Below are 12431 nucleotides of genomic sequence, written 5' to 3'. Positions count from 1 at the left end.
CAGCTAACACCAGGCTTCTTCCTCAAATAATGCCAGATGCTTCAATGGAAAGCACAAAATGCATCAAATATCCCTCACTATGCTCTACAACATCAGAGAGAGAATTTATTCTTGACCTCAGCCAGTCATCACGCTATACCCAGAAGCATGAGATCTTACAGCCGTCCTAATAATTTTATCCTTGTAGTCAAATTGCAGCTCTATTAGAGATATGTTATGCACAGAGTCCATGAAGATATTTCATCTTATTCCTTTAAAATGCCCTCCCTGTTAATTCTAATTGCTGCTACCTCTTGTTAGAGCAAAAAGATGTAGTGTAAATAATAACAGCATTTTATTCTCCTGAAGTACTTTGTAATTATAGAGATAATTGCCATTATGTGTCTTCTCAACACTAGACCCTGTGCTAAGCAGCTTAGATATACAATTGCTTATCATAATAGTGCTCTTGGTATTACAGCCCCATTTTACAAATAGAGGAAGTGAGGCTCTCAGTGGGTAAATCATTTTGCCCAATTTCCTACAGTTAGTAATCGTCAGAGTTGGATGAGGACCCAGTTATGTCTGTCTCCAAAGCCAAGCAGAGTGCACTTCCTTTGAAGTGCCTTCAGAGAGTAGAAAGAGGCAGGGGCCTGGTGAGTTAGGATGCTTATAATGTAAGGGAGGCAATTGGGAAGGTTGGACATGGAGTTTGGATTCAGATCATTCATATCAGAGCACTGACACTCAGCAGGTATTCGACCTTGGGGAATTTACTTAATCTCTCTCCCCTCGGTTACTTTATCTATGGTGTGGAGACAGTAAACTCTCCTGCCTAAGCCTGTTTGAGATAATCCCAGGCCCCTTATATACCTGGCACAAAGAAAACACAACAAATATTAGTTGTTATTATGATATTGACTGTGTCATGACAGCACATAATCATTATATACAGTCATATAGACCCTGGCCCGTATGAGTGAAAGCAAGACAGTGAATTCAGCTACAGTCCAGAGCATTTAAACATTTCTCTCGTAAACCACTTAATCAATCAATAAATAGGCTTTCTGATCTAATCAGAATAACTATGTCCATTATATCGTACCCACATCCATCAAACTTCAGCTCTTTAAACAATTGATCATTGTCTATTAAGTCCATATAATGCATTTCCAGAGAATTGTCCAACAAAATAATGAGAGCTTAGCTTCTATCAAACAATGCTTTCTTGTGGGGAAAAATCTACTCCTGAGTCAAACCCCTCGTAAATCAGCAGAGCGCACAGTTACTGGGGCCTGAAGGGACCCAGAGCCTTACCACTGAACCCATCCTCTCTGGCTAGCTAGGAAGGACCTGAAGTTATTACCTTATAAATAATTTTGTGTCTTGTTAATATGTGTTTGTTTTAACAGTATTTGAAAAGAGGAAAATTAGGAGAAAAACATGAAAAAAGTGACAGCTTATCATCTCATCAATGTGTTTGTGTATTTTTTAAGTTCAGCAGAGTAGCTTAGATTAAGTATGTGCTCTTGAAGAACAGACTGCCTGGGTGGAAATCCATTAACTAGCTGTGTGGCCTGGGGAAAGTACTTCTGGTGCCACTGCCTCGTCTTGCAAATGGGGGTTGGGGGGGGGGAGTCAAAACTGAACCTGCTTCATAAGATTGTTATTCATCCAACAAAGATTTGAATGCTTGCTTTGGGTGAGATAGCATTCCACACATTGTAGACACAACAATGAATAAAAGAGGCTAATTTTCTGGCTCTTAAAAAGTTTATCATCGCAGGAAGAAAGACAATAAGTCAATATATAATATGCCAAATTGGTAAGTTGAGTTCCACCTTAGGTTTGATAATAGTAAATTTTGTGATCTGTTTTGAATAACTCATTTGGCCTTGCTGAACCTCATAATAATAATAATAATAATAGTAATAATAAAGTAAAGTGGGGTTAAAGGCACAGAGCTGTACTGACCAATATGGTAGCCACTAGTCCCATGTGGCTGTTGAGCACTTAAAATGTGCCTGGTCCAAATTGAGATGTGTTCCAAGTATAAATACAGTGTATTTACCAGATGTGTCCTAAATGTAAGTACCAGATTTTGAAGACTTAAATATGAAAAAGAGAATATAAAGTATCTCATGAATGGTTTATATTGACTGCACGCTGAAATGATAATATTTTGGATCAATTAAGTTAAATAAAATATAATATTTATATTAATTTGTCCCTGCATATTTTGCCGCTTTAAAATGTGGCTGCTAGAAAATTTAAAATTACCTACGTGCTTTGCAATTGTGGCTTGTCTTATATTTCTATTTCTACTTGGCTAGAGAGTGATGGAGGCCAAGTATGGAGTAGGGGGAGGCACAGAGAGGTCAGGGAATACCTTGCTTAATAGTATGACATTGGGGCGGGGACTGGAAGGAAGTGAGGGATAGAGTCATGTGGGTTTCTTAGAGAAGAAGCGTTCCTTCTGAGGAAACAGTCAGGAATAAATTAAATAATTTATCCTACACAAGTAAAAAGAGATCTGACACCTAGTAAAGCAGTAAATTTTAGCTCTAATGATTATCCAGGCTCAAAAACACGGACTGATATTTATAGATCTGCATTTATATAGTATGATTAATTTTAAAAATTAGTTTTGAGTTTTCTTATTTCAGAGGAGGAAGAGCCAGGATTAACTGTCATTAGGGATTAAGGAAAAGCAGCTGGACAGGACAGAAGACCTGAGTGCACACTGGATGTGACAAGTTTTGTGACCTAGTGACATTCAGTAACTCACTTGGCATTTCTGAGCTTCATTAATTGGTGTGTAAAATGGAGGAGAAAGATAAATAAGAATATCTGCTCTGCCTTCTGCAGAGAACTGTTGTGATGCTTTAGAAAGTTATTTAAACTATATAATGCAAGAAAAATCACACTAGAATACTCAATACGCATGTGTTAATTTCATAATAGAAAGGTACAGGGGAGACCTCCAAAAACAGTTCTAGTTCATCTATGTTACAACTGCCTATAACGCTTTATGTTGAAAAGGATTTCCTTCAGATTAATATACATTTTTATATATCTATATCTATATATCTGTATCTATATATATCTTCCATAGTTTTATGTTAAAAAGTATTTCCTCAGATTCTCTCTCTGTCTCTCTGTTCTCTGTTTCTCTCTCTCTCTCTCTCTCTCTCTCTATATATATATATATAAATATATAACTGCTCAAGAACTGTTCTGGACATTTTCTCTTTGCCCCCCTGTGTGTATGCTCTAGCTTTCTCCACCCTTTCCTGAGAGGCTGACCTGTACGGATTGCAGCAATGGGCTCCTTAGCCTTCCAGCTTCTGATGACTTTGGTCATTGGAGACAATGAACTATCTGAAAGCAGAATGAGTTTAAGTTTGAGGTTTTACTCCCTGATGGGTCTCTGTTGGTTGTCCATGTCCCTCCACCAAACTTCCCAGGAGACAGCACTCTCCATGCCCCTCAAAGATGACTACCTTTCTCCTTGTCCAAGGTGCTGCACGATCCTTGTTGGTTTCCTTAAATCCTACCCAACTTTGTAAATAGTCCTTTTATTAATCCTTCACAATTATACAGTTTTAGTATGACATCTGTTTCCTGCTAGGTCCCTGTCATTGGTAAGTATGTGTAACATAAACTATTTAAATGAGGAAGAAGTTATTACAAGCTTATAAAAGTAGTTTATACTGTATATTCTCTCACTGAAACAATCTAGGACATACACACTATTATGTAAAGACCCCACTGTAGAGAGTTGTTGTCCTCATGTGGGTGCATGAGGCTAAACATTAGACTGGTGAGTTAGCCACATTTGTCATTTGGGGCTCCTCCTTTGGGCTTATACTGAGGCCAGCCACTGATACAGCAATTAGCCACTGCTCCTTCATGGCCATCTCCCACCACGGCCTTCCTGAGCCATTCACTCTAGTGCTGGAAAAGTATACCGTTCAGATCAGTGAGCATGCCAAACTCCTCTCCCACTCTCTGCCTTGCACACGGGGCCATTTGTCACTGGTGCCCATATCTGCTCTCCTTGGGGTTGTACCTGCTCAGGTCATTTAGCAACTACAAACACTGAAAAGCAACTGTGTGTCAGAATAGAAACAGTTCCAAACCATAAAATGCAAAACACACACATTTGGAAATTAGAACAGAGTTTCCCAGGGTTTCTGATCCCCCATGAGTTTTCCAAGACCAAACTTTTCTTATTCTTGAGGTAACGCTACATGACCATTTTAACTTTGTGGTTGGTTTGCCTACTCAGTCATCCATCAGTGCTCCCCTCTGTACTCTAAAATTCTACTCAGGTACAACTTCTTGCTAAAAGCCACCACTGAGTCCTAGACTCTGGATTAAGAGCCCTACTTCACGTGTACCTGGAACATAGTGTCTGTGCTGCCATCAGAGTCCCGAGCATACCTACTGTCATTGCAGGGTCCCCTGCCTTCCCCTCAAGTGCCTCTCCTCACTCTCTATCACTTTTCCTTACTTCATTTATTTTATTATCTTTATCAACATCTGATATTATTTATTTGCTTCGTAATTCATTATCCTTTTCTTTCACGGAAGTGTAAGTTCCATGAAATTATGTTTTGTTCATCACAGTATCCCCAATACCAGGAACAGTACCCGACACATAATCGGCCCTCAATAAATATCCGTTACATTAATGAATAAACACACAGTATTGGACAGAAGGAGATGCGTAATAAATGCCTATTTGAATGCCAAGTAGCTTCACTCTGGTACCGCACTACAGTAATAGGCTGACGATTTCATATATTTCTAAGAAGAGGTCTCGTTTGGCATGGAGGTAGCCATGGTGAACTGGAGAGGGTCTGAGCCATCTAGAAGGAGCAGCTTGGACTCAATGCCAGACATTTATTATCATTTGGGAATGTAGGCTTCGTGCTGCCAGATCTTTCCATATTGCAAGAAAAGCCAAAGTTCTTGATTTTTCTATGTTACAGTTCCTTCATTTTCAAAAGTGGCCATTAATTTAAAATAATATAATTATTTGGCCCAAGTAAAATGTGTTCAAGTGTAATGCGTCCAGTAGCCTATCAGTTTGAGAACTCTACCCCACATATTTGCCCTACAAAATGCATCCATAAAAGAAAGCCAATTTTAACAAATATCAGCATCCTGGACTAGTGCATTGCTTTAAAAATATCAAAAGTTATTTCTTAATATAGATTAAGAAGGAACAGCAAAAGCTGGTATATTTATATTTAAAAATGTTCTCTTGTAGAAGTCACAAAAACTATGAGATAAAACTACTAATTAGCACTTAATTTGAAACTTAATTAAACAAATTCTACTGTGCTAAAAACTCAATGATCTCAAGGATCCTATGACCTTCAATTTGTTCATAATGAGGTTCTTCTTTCTAGTGGTCATGGCTGGGCACAGAATATGAGAGTAAGAAAAGTTCCTCAAAAGTCATCTTGCTGATCAATTTCTTCCTTTTATAGCTGAGGAAATTAAGGGTAGGAGAATAAGAGACCTGCCTGAGGTCATGTGATGGCAGAGTTGGAAAAAGAACCCACTCTGTACTGCATCTTTCTACCACCCCCAAATCCACCTGCTCGATCATGCCTCGGTTTAGACTCCTTTTTAGTGATGGACTTTGCTGCACCACTCGTGTTTGGGTTTGACTCTCTGGACTATTCTCTGCTTCCTGACCCAGCAGTACTCAATGGTCCAATTCCTGCCACTCCCACACCCAGCCCTGCTTGCCAAAGCCTCCGCCTGGGACACATGCCCAGATGAGCTTGGTCACCAGGGAGAAAACATAACTTGACCAGTGATGGCAGAGGTGGGGGTGGAAAGTGGAAATTTACCGTCCCTGTCCCCTGGGGAACATCTGATGCACTCTTCGACTCCTCTGAGGGTCTAACTTACTTCCACATGATGATTGTCCTTCAAATAGTTACTCATGTGTGACGGGACTAGGAATGGCTCAAAAATCACTGTACTTTCCTCACAGGACCAAACCAGAAGAGTCTTCAGCAAGGCCATACAACCTTACACAACTACACATTGGCTTATCACAAAGCTCTTGTCCTGGTAATCTGTCCTTGTCAAGTAATCAGCTTTTCTTCTCCTAACAGTTTGAGACATCATTCACATACCATACAATTCATCCCTTTAAAAGCAAGCAACTTCTGATAGCTTACCTGAAACATCTTACACTGGGGTCAATGAAAGATCACATATCTCTACAAAAAGGTGTATCTTTCAGTAGTAACTACAGCAAGTCCAGGGATTAATTTTGCAGGAGCCACAGCGTATTTATGATGTGAAGATACAAAAGAGATTTTATAAATTTTTTTTTTGTAACCTATAGTTGGCCCCTTGAGTAGAGGCAGAAATTAGGGCTCCAGGGACATGTTTTCAAATTCATGTCTATATTAGCTTTATAATCTTGTCATTAGAAGTGATCATGGACCAGTAGGGTTTGCTTCACTTTCTAATCTTTTTAGACCTCAGAGAGTCAATATAATTAAGACCAATACCCCAAAACCTATTGCTTTGCATGCAACCATGCAGCATGAATGCTGTCATTAAGGTGACAAAGGGCCACACTCCCCAATACTCTGCTTCTGAGGACAGCTATTTAAATAGGAAGATAGATTCATCTATACCTCTGATAGATGGATAATATAAATTCTAGTACCAGAGACCAAATCAGGCATGGAAAGCAGACAGTTTATTTTTCTTCCTCCTCCTTCAAGTGGCCACCTCCGCCTGAATTCCTCTGTACATGTAGGCATATCCACAGAGACAATTGGAAAAGCATGATGAAGTTATGAAGTTTGAGTTCAGAGGCTTTCAGTAGCTTACCTTTAATAAAATCCAGATGTGACTCAAACTTGAGTAGGCCTTACTTGCCAAAAGTATTTGTTGTTATTATTTAAAGAAAAATCGAGTGAGTTGATGATCTGAATCACACTGCCGGGGGAGAGAGCTGCTTAGTTAAATAGTTATTATTCTTTTTTAATAACTCCTATTTAGATTGGCTTCATTATGTGACTTACAAATCACATCAGCTTTATTAAAGACACTTAAAATATTCAACATGAAATGAAATTCCGAATGCTTGATTTACTATAAATTGTGCACAGGTGTGGGACTGTTTACAGTCCTTTGGTACAGGAGGAAGTCAAGCTTTCCTTTATGTTTCACGGTGCAGTAAATACCATTTAACTCTGAAATGTTAGGATCATTACAAGGAAGCTTTATATACGAAGCAACTGTCAATGCAGATCAACTTTCTGACTCAGGGACCATCATGGTATCTCTTTAAAGACATTGCAAGTGCTTCTTTGTTAGAACCTTAAAAAGGAAAGATCTCTACATATAGAAAAGATTCAAACCCCCAAATGCTTCTGAGAGAAAAAAAAAAAAAAGACTGCAGATTAGGGAAGTATATGCTAATATGGGCAAAACCTGAAACGGGCTCCCTGGGATGGCAGCATTTGGAAAGGGCACAGCCAATCTGAGCACAGCTATAAACTGCTTCTGAAGGTGAGATCATTGGAGAATCTACTGGTCTCTTTAACTGTGTTTTAGTTGATGTTTCCAATTAGTACTATCTAGTCTCTAATCAGCCCCAGAGACTGGAAAAAAAAAAAAAAAAAAACAAACTGTAGAAGATGACAAATCAGTTCGTTTGAAATTTTAGAAGACGAGAAGTAAATGAGTAGAATTACGTATGTGTGTGTCTGTGCTTAGTGACCTGAGACCATTTATTTTGTGGTGACGTGGGGGAGCTCTGGGCTGGGAGCAGGCAGCTGGGTTGTAGTGCTGCTTCTGGTGCAGCAGGTACATGGGACCTTGGAAAGTAACAACCGCCCTGTGACTCAGTTTCCTCCTCTATCACAGGGGCAGCTGGAAAACATACCCAGAGGCCCTCTTAGCCTCCAAACTCTAGGACAAAGTGAGTTCTAATCTAAGGCAAAAGCTCCTGAGTATCAGCTTAAAACTGCTGGTGATTGTAAGTAAAAAACAACAAAAAGTCACTTTTGGTTAATTTTGTTTACCCTTACTAACATGGGCAACAGCAGTAACTCCAGAACAAGGGCTGTGTTCTAGGGACCGAGCTGAGATCTGTGAAAGCTCCTGCAAGGCTTACAACAAGCCTGTGAGGGAGCTGTGGGTTCCTCCAGGGTGAGGTCAAAGACTGATCCCACCAAAATGGCCCAGCTTGTAAGCGGCAGAAAGAGGTAAACTCATGGGACTCTGACTTAATGCCAGTGCTCTTAACTGCTATCACCTCCTCATGTAATTTGGGACTCCTGAATATTCTAACCAATCTCATAGCTTCCCCCCATCTATGGACATTTAAGCTACCTTCATATTTTACCAATCTTCTTTAAGAAATTGTTCATCCCAAGTCCCAGAGTATGAAAATAAATCTGATAGTTGTTTTACATTACTTAGAAAGATGCTTTTAGTCCTTCCTTTTCATTTCCTTTTTTTTTATGTTTTTTCATTGATTTTTTTGGTATTAAATGTTAAAAATAATTTCAATAGAATATGGTTTGAGTCCCTTAAGTCCTAATATCATATTTCCTTACCAACTATTAAAACACCATATATTTGGGGCATCTGGGTGGCTCAGTAGGTTAAACATCTGCCTTTGGCTCAGGTCATGATCTTGGGGTCCTGGGAGCATGAGGCTTCCTGCTCAGCTGGGAGCCTGCTTCTCCCTCTCCCTCTGACTTCCACTCCCTCCTGCTTGTGCTCACTTTCTTTCTGTCTTCTCTCAGATAGATAAATCTTTAAAAAAAAACCCACACAATATATTTACTTGTCTAAGAATTTCAATTAATTTGTGTGAATGGCTTTCACTGGTTCTTTCCCTTTTTACACTCAACCTGTTTAATTGAGCCAATGATTAAAACATCTGCAGTGTGTTAACACACACACACACACACACACACAGCAATACATTGATTATAATGTCCTTCGTTATAAAGCAAGTTTTCCTTGAAGGTAAGGTTTGTTTCCAAAGCTCCTGTGGTAGAAGAATCCACAGTCAGAGACTTGAGACCACATGGGTAGACTGGCACTAAAATTGTGATGAATTCTTGCAGGCCTTTTGGGCCTTCCTTATGTATTTCTTTTTTTTTTTTTTTTTTAAGATTTTATTTATTTATTTGACAGAGAGATAGACAGAAGAGCACAAGCAGAGGGAGTGGCAGAGGGAGAGGGAGAAGCAGGCTCTGCACTGAGCAGGGAACCCGATGCGGGACTCGATCCCAGGACCCTGAGATCATGACCCGAGCCGAAGGCAGACGCTCAACTATCTGAGCCACCCAGGCGCCCCCTTATGTATTTCTTAAACTAACATAAGCACACATCACAAATATAATGTCTGTCAGGGACACATGACACATTTTACATTAGTTGCAATGGATACCAAATGTTTTCCATTTCCTATCTCTGTCAGGATCTCACATACCTTCAGTAATGATGATGTACATCACTTCATTTCACTTTGGTAGAGCAAGCAGATACACTAAAGGTCAGGTGCATTGTTTTCTGTATTATCTCTTCCCTCCAAATATTCAACGCCTTTCTGATTTTAGAACCCAGAGTTATCTCTATCTATTTGTCACTAATACTTCAATTTCCAGAAAGGCCCATGAGGTTCTAGGAAGACCCTCTAGCCCTCAGCTCACTTACATCCTCTTATCAGGAGCGGGGGCTTTCTCAGATGACCATACCCCTCCCTAGGCTTCTGTGAAAAAAAAAACTTCACCTCTCTTTAGTCTCTTTCTCTATTTCTGAACCATCGGTTTCTTCTTTTCCTAATTCTATTCCATATACATGATGTTGGAACTAAAAATCTCAAGGTTTTATCGACTATAAGAGATTACTATCACACATTAGACTTAACAAAAGGAAACTCGTGGATGGAAAAGACTACTGTAAATATTTTTCAATATTTGTCTTAAAAGTGAACATCTTCCCCAGTTTCTTAACAGTTAAGTACACACTGACCCAGCTCTCTCACTCCTAGGTAGTTCTCACTTTTTTTGAATGTAGACAGTAGAGTTATTTGTGATCATCAAAAATTAGAAATAAGGAAATTACCCTTCAACAGGTGGCTGGTTTGACAAACTGTAGCACACCCATACATGAAATATCATACGTAAAGAATGAGTCAATCAATCATTCAGAACAAAGTACTGATACATAAAACAACACAGTTGAATCTCAAAGGCTTTAAGCTGAGTGAAAGGAGCTTCTCAAAGGATTACATACATAATTTTCATTTCATTCATTTACATGGTATTCTGGAAAAAAGCAAAACTACAGGGACAGAAATCCATAAATTCTTTTAGAAGCTGGGGCTGGAAGTAGGCATTTACTACTAGGAGGCATGGGGGAATCGGGGGAGAAAATGGAACAGTTCTGTATTTTGATTGTGGTGGTAGTTACATGACTGTATGCATTTCTCTGGCTTTTTCTGAGTTCTGCAAGGTGCTCTGACTTCTTTTTATCTCCTGACTCTCTCTCTCGCTTTCGTTTTTAAGATTTATTTATTTGAGAGAGAGAGAAGAGAAAGAGCGAGTGTGAGTGGGGGTATGGACAAAGGGAGAGGGAGAGAAATCCTCAAGCAGACTCCCCACTGAGTGCAGAACCCCACATGGGGCTCAATCCCACGACCCTGTGATCATGACCTGAGCTGAAATCAAGAGTCGGATGCTTAACTAACTGAGCCAGCCAGGCGTCCCTATCTCCTGAATCTTTATCATAATCCTCCATCATCTGAGGGCTGGATGGTCCCACTCTCCACAGTGCACCCTGGCCGGCAGTGCCTAATCTGCGCTGCATTTTTAAATTAGTATTTTACAATCTTCACATTTTCCCAGCTTTTATCTTCAGTCATTTTTACCTTCACTCAGGCACGTTTGTGACAGGATTTGTTAAATTTCAACTAGAGTAAAGAAGGGATTTGTGCTAATTCTGCAGATTCTCAGTGCTGGAATTGACATTTAAGTTCTCTGCATCATGGATGCTTGAATATCTTCTCTATAATATTTCCTCCAAGGAGTTACTTAGCCTCTCCTTGGATACCAGTAGGGTGGAGGAACTCATCACTACATGAGCTAAGACTGATTAATTCTTCCACAGCCATGATGTTAAGAAATTCTTTGTAAAACTCAGCCACACCTCATGAACTAAAATACTCAAATTATTTTTGCTAATCTGAAACCTCTCTGAAATTCTCTTATTCCTTCCTCTACAATAGCCGTGTGACCTTTGCCCTTGGGCAACTGTTTTCTATCAATAAAATATATAATCCTCTTCCTCTAGAATGATTTCAGAATTTCTTATATTCTACTAATAAGCTTGTAAATGTGGAAGAAATGGTTAGGATTTTTGGAAAAAGCTCACCTCTAACTCATTTCAAAAAAAAATTTTTTAACAAGAGTAATGGTAGGACAATTCTGTTATAAGTAATTTAGTCTGACAGTCCCAGAGCCATCACTGACATGCAATCTGGAGCTATTATATGGAGAAGATGAACAGAAATAGTCCCCAAAAAACACTCATTCATCCTGCCTTTTCAAATTTTAAAACACACCCAAGTAATTTGGATGTTTATATTTAGCTCTACTAACATATGCATTACGAGGGCTATTAGAAGGAAAATAAACAGCAACATCCAAAGGCCAATCCCCATCTTCTCTAAGAGCTGAGAGAGAAAATTCTGAGACTCGGAGGTGACAAATAACATTAGGACTGGAATTCCATCTGGAAAACCCATTTCTACCATCTCCATCACTGCTCAGGACAATGAACACACAGAATTATAGACCAAATAACTGTCTTGAAAACACACAATCACATGAATGTCATTTTGCTAATTAAAACCCTTCCACAATTCCCTACGCCCTGTTGTAATAATACCTAAATCTTTATTTGATGGAGCATCTGAGGCCTTTTTTAAAGGCCCCACCACCATTTCTAGACTCTTCTGCTACCACAGCCCTTACTGTCTATGGCAATGGACAAGTAATGACTCCCCAGACTTGCTATGTTCTTTCACATCTGTGCACCTCTGTTCACTATGGTCACTTTGCCTTAAAATATCCTTTCCTCTTGAGAACCATGTGGACGTCCACAATCCTCCCCGCTCTTCCTTGGACATGTCTGTTTCTAAGGCATCACTGCAGGAATGTGATGCCCATGATATGGAGCAGGATCTCTGCCCCTTAAGGCCAGGTGTCCTGCATTCCTTACTCTCCAGTAAGCACCTCACCTGCCTGCGCTAGCATAGCCCATTGGCAAACCGATCCACGGAATATCACTCTCATCCCCATATCTCAACAACCTGTTACATCTTCATATTTGCTTAGCGTAAACCATCATGAAGTAATGTTATTTTAAATAATAGAAAAGCACAG

General features: G+C 39.5%; 1 protein-coding gene across 2 annotated transcripts in view; it reads right to left on the bottom strand.

The window, feature by feature from the left end:
• The window catches only part of ZNF385D (zinc finger protein 385D), a 932012-nt gene that overhangs the window by 266411 nt on the left and 653170 nt on the right, over positions 1-12431 (bottom strand). The window lies entirely within an intron of this gene.

The sequence above is a fragment of the Mirounga leonina genome, unplaced genomic scaffold (assembly GCF_011800145.1).
Source record: "Mirounga leonina isolate KUSES-001 unplaced genomic scaffold, KU_Mleo_1.0 Mir_115, whole genome shotgun sequence".
Classification (NCBI taxonomy): domain Eukaryota; kingdom Metazoa; phylum Chordata; class Mammalia; order Carnivora; family Phocidae; genus Mirounga; species Mirounga leonina.
This window is presented reverse-complemented; position numbering and strand designations above follow the sequence as displayed.